This window comes from Peromyscus maniculatus, chromosome 4 (assembly GCF_049852395.1).
Source record: "Peromyscus maniculatus bairdii isolate BWxNUB_F1_BW_parent chromosome 4, HU_Pman_BW_mat_3.1, whole genome shotgun sequence".
Taxonomy (NCBI): domain Eukaryota; kingdom Metazoa; phylum Chordata; class Mammalia; order Rodentia; family Cricetidae; genus Peromyscus; species Peromyscus maniculatus.
This window is the reverse complement of record NC_134855.1, coordinates 25,994,960-26,000,231: the sequence shown is the minus strand read 5'-3', so window position 1 is coordinate 26,000,231 and position 5,272 is coordinate 25,994,960. Positions and strand designations below refer to the sequence as shown.

The 5,272-nt window shown below is 35.5% G+C and overlaps 1 pseudogene; it reads right to left on the bottom strand.

Annotated features, from left to right (window-relative positions):
• Positions 1-1,319: 1,319 nt before the first annotated feature.
• On the bottom strand, positions 1,320-2,272 carry LOC102915636 (nucleophosmin pseudogene; annotated as a pseudogene).
• Between the last annotated feature and the right edge of the window lie 3,000 nt (positions 2,273-5,272).

The following is a 5,272-nucleotide window of genomic DNA, read 5'->3' as shown; positions in this document are numbered from 1 at the left end:
CTATTGTAAATAATCCTTCATTGAGACTGTTTTCTTAAGAGATTCTAAGTTGTATAAAGTTGATATTTAGAGTAAACCACCACATACCTGTAGAGTGTTCATTAAATGACAAGTTATAAGGCCATTGAACTTGAAAAATATAAATATTTATACATTAGAGTCTGGTTGTGAGATATTATAAGGACATTTGTACTGTGAAATATTTGGCAATAATGAGAATAACCAAAATATATCTATGTAGTTAACATTGTAAATTTATCATTTCATACCATTGTATAAAAGGTGGAAAGGGTAACATATTATTTATGTAATGCATATGTTAAAATATATTACATATCCATTACTGGAACATGAAAATGAGAGTATAAAGATATATGGCAGAGGGAGAGCACTTGCCTTTCATGTACAGAGCCCTGAGTTCACTCTCTAGGATCAGGTATATACACAAGGAGGGTAAAATATCATCTGCTGGGATATATTCCAGTCTGATATATAAATAAGGTAAAAATGGCATGTATAGTCAAGCCAGTAGCAGTAACATAGAAACTGTTGAGGAGACTAATATATTCCGTTTTCTTGTTTAAAGGTCCCACGGGTATTATTTTGTGTTTCTTATAGTAATCCGGTGAAGTACACATTACTGACATGTTGAATTATAGACCAAAAATTAGAGCAAGAGTATTTAAGAAGCGAATCAGAAGCAAGCTGTGGGTTGACCAGCTGCCTGCTTGCCTCAAGAGGGCCTAATTTTTATATGCTTAGTATGTTTCTGTTTTGAAATGAAGTAGTTATATTATTTACTAAACCAATGCAGCTTTAATTTATTCATGTGGAATGCCAAAGGGATAACCAAATACATTATTTTCACTTTTAGATTCTGAAGAAAATTGTAGTTTGAAAGAAAAAAGATACATGTAACTTAGTAGCTTCATTCAGAATACTTTTAAGTTACTATTTCTTTCCTTTCCTTTCTTTTTTTACTCATTCAAAAATTCGTGAGCATCTGAGGATCCAAAGGCATTAAAACATGGTCAAAGAGAGGAAGCATATGCACAAAAGCAGAAAAGTTCTCTGCATCACAAGCCTGGAAGAGAAATGTTCTAGGAAGCAAGTGATTGCTTCCAGCATACATGGGATGGGGACAAAGGGAGAATGGATGACCAATCAGGAAATGGATTGATATTAAAATTGAAGACTTCATTCTGGATTGTTGATGAAACTGTGTATAGACTATATTTGTTTCTCCTTTTCCTCTTTCCCCAGCTTTGGCCTTAATTTACCAGTAGTGCCCAGGATTATTCAATGTGATTTATCTATACTTACTTTTGCATTTTTGCCTCAATGCTTTCTGCAGAACTAGTTCCTTCTGGTGTTTTAGGAATTTTTGCTGTTATTTTGAAGGACTCTTGTCCTTTTGTTCTTGGTGTTGATGGTTTTAAGTCTTTTGCATTTTGGTTTGATTTTTGTGCATTTTTGCCTGGGTTATCTCATGCAGATTTCTTCACTGGAATTTTTCTTCAATTTCCTCACCGTTAAAATTATCATCCTCTCCTTCATCATCATCATCATCTTTGTCATCCATTGTTCTCACAATATTCCTCACATTTTACTTTTTCTGTAGAAACTTGTTACCACCTCCAGGGGCAGACCTCTTTCCAGACATACTTAAGAATTTTAAATTCTGCTCATATTCATCTTCTGACTCTGCATCTTCCTCTACAGCAATGGTTTTCAACCTATGGGTTGTGGCCCCTTTGGCAAACATCTATCTCCAAAAATATTTACATTAGAATGTGTAGCAGTAGCAAAATTACAAATTATGATGTAGCAGCAAAAATAATTTTATGGTTGGCAGCGACCACAGCATGAGGAATTGCATTAAAGGGTCACAACATCAGAAAGGTTGAGAACCACTGTTCTACAGCTACTAGGTGCTGTTCGATAATGTTCACGGGTCCTGAATTATGTTGAAACCTTAAACATACATGTGTTAAATCTGAAAGCCCCCAAGGTGAATTGGTGGTTGTACAGATATTTTCAAAGTTAACATTCTTATTTTAAGTGGACTACCTTCATAGTGCATTGCTTCTGCCTCTATGGTTTGTCTGTGCCCCTGCCCCTAAGTTGACCATTCTTAATGATAACTGTTGTTCATCCTCATCATTATCTACCTTAAAGTGATAACTTTGGTCAGCCTTTAGTTCACAACCAAAAGGTTATTTCTGAACCCTAAGAGGGCGCTCATGTCCATGTCCATGCAAGTGTCTTCCATGAGGTGGAGGCATGCACTTCTTTCTGAGAGAAGCTGGATGGAGGAAACTGCCTACTGCTCCTCAAAACAGAAATGCAAGACCAAATAAAGCCAGCTAAGTTGCTATTTTTATTGTACCAATGTCTGTATATATTCTAATAAAAGACAGTCAAAATTCTTCTCAGTTCATTTTGAAAATTAGGCAGAATGATTCAAATCTATTTGAATGAAGCCTGTTTTGTTCCTTTTTTTATTTTATAATTCTGTTATTGTACATATATATGTTGCATAAATGCAGTTAGATGTTAAACAAGAGAATATTAATACTCTGAAGAGTCCAGCAGCAAGAAAACAGCTAATGATGAGATTATCTCTCAGGACAGACACCCAGAAAGAAGACAGGCCCAAGGCATTAACTTTGTTATTATATATTCATATTCTTTATGATGTGTTGGTTCTTTTTAATTTTTAATGGCACTTTTCTTAAACGGATATGATTTAATTACCATGAATGTTCAGGTAGTCCAGTCTATCTTCTTCTGTCAATGCTATCTGTCTTATGTGTATAATGCTGTGATTTGTCACTTGGCCATTATATTACCCATTAGTTTCCTTGAGCACATTCTTCTCTATACTAATGAGTCAATGTCAAGACATTCTGTGGTAAGATCTTGACATAGTTTTAACTGGAGGACTCCATTAAAAAATGAGTCAATGATGAGGGATTATCTTGTACTGAAGGAAAAAGAGTAGAAACATAATGAATCTGGGCTTTGACATATCATATATCTTGTGTGGAGACACACAAGGGTTGTTGGAGAACATTGGAAATATGCCAGGAGTCACTGTGGCAGGATGGTGGCCAGGTTGATGATGATACATTATCATTTTACTTTTGGAAACTCCGGTGAGGCTCACTATAGAGTCTGGCAATAGCAATTACAATTACTGTACTTCATTTTATTCACTTGGGCAAAATAATGTCATTCCACTTAAAACATACAAAATTACAAACTAATAATAAAGCCCTCTTAATAGCCCTTAAAGTGAGGAGTTAACCTTGATGATAAAGTGATGTAAGGTTTAATAAACCTTGTTTCTGGCCGAGTCCCAGGGAGAATGAATTCTGTGTGACTCAGCTGTATGGAGTCGCTGATAACTGACTCCTGCTTGGCATTCAATTTTCAAGACAAACAAGATACTGGCTCAACTATGGGCACAATAGAAGCTCTCCATGCCACCCTTACAATGCTTCCTTTATTTTTTTCTACTATTACACTGTGTCTATGACTATGCCTTTTTAGCAAGTATTACCTCACTTATGAATATAAATTCAACATAGTTAAATGATCTAACTCCTCTATAGACTATGGGAAACTTAAAGCAAAAGAAGGCTTCCATTAATTCTCAACTAAAGAAAGGTGTGGCATTTACAGTTTTGAGAAACTGTGTGAAAGATAGCTGGATATCTAAGAGAATACCAAATCAGACCATTGGACCATATAATTGGAGGCCAGCTGCTATCTTTTCAATGTTTGTGGCCTCTAAAAATCTGTATGTTGAAATCCTAATAGCAAATCGGTAGTCCTTGGTGGTGAGGCCTTGGAAGTATAATAATAATGGCGTCAGGGTCTTCCTACACCAATTCCCTTGCAAAGAAGCCCAAAGCAAGCTTATTGCCCCCTTTGACTCTGTTAATATACACAGAGAAAATACCCTTTATCAAGAGGGAATCAGGACCACTCTACTACACACTGAGCTTGCTGGTGCTTTGAACTGAGTCTTTCTAGCTTAGTCTTTTCAGCTTAGTCTTTCCAGCTTAAACTATACTATTTAACAATAAATTATTTCTTGGCATGATGCTGCCAATGTGAGAATGGACCTAGCTTGGGAGGAGATTGTGTTCTATAGCAGCATTGCCTCTGTGGAAGAGAGATGAGAGTAAATGAACAGAAATGAGCATATAGTTTACCACAGCCACCATGGGCAGAAACTACCCTCTGCTCACTCTTGAGGCCATAGCCAATTCAAGTCTAGATCATGAAACTGTCACTCACAGAGAAGGAAAAGAAAAAGAAGTCCTGATTAGCAGACTTTACAGTTGAATTGACTGAGAAAAATGCTAAAGTGATCTACTTCATATGCTGTTAAGTAGATTGTTTCTTCTGCTATTAGGCAGAAAAGTATCCAAAAAAAAGATTCCATTAAAAAAGATATAGGATTGTAGCTGGAAGTTTTCCTGTGTCCCACCACAGCCACTTAAAAATGATCATTCAAAGGCTTATATTAATTACTAACTGTATAGCCTATGGCAGGCTTCTTGCTAACTAGCTCTTTCATCTTAAATTAACCCATTTCTATTTATCTATGTATTGTCACGTGTTCCATGGCTTTACCTGAATCCCATTACATGTTGCTCCTTAGATGGCAGTTCAGCATCTTTCCCACTCTCCTCTCTCCTCTCATTATCTCTCTTAGATTTTCCCACTGGCTCTATCCTGCCCTGACATAGGCCAATGCACCTTTATTTACTAACCAATGGGAACAGCATATATTCATAGTGTACAGAAAGACATCCCACAGCATAGAATTAATGTTATCAACATAGCTTTCATTTTCTTTAAGATTTCTGTGTATAAATATATTGTATTTTAATGACACTACATGGAAAAGAGGAATTTGGACATTCTAGAACAAATTTTGATCTAGAGTGGGCTTAAGATAGCTTTAACTTACTTGATTTTCTTAGATATAATTATTTTAGCTAACACATGTGGAAACAAAAAAAATGTGGAGTGATACATAATACAACAAAAACTTATTCTAAGATTTTTTTAAAAAATTTGGCATGAGAAGTTCTATACAAGAGAAATTCTAATCTCCTCTGCTTTTGTGTTTCACATATTTGAATAGACTTTGATATTTAGTAATCAAACTATATGCCAAGGTCCAAGAAATACTAAGCAACAAATAACAAAGGAAAAAGCAAGTCACATAAACTTCTTAAAAGTAGTATTGAGT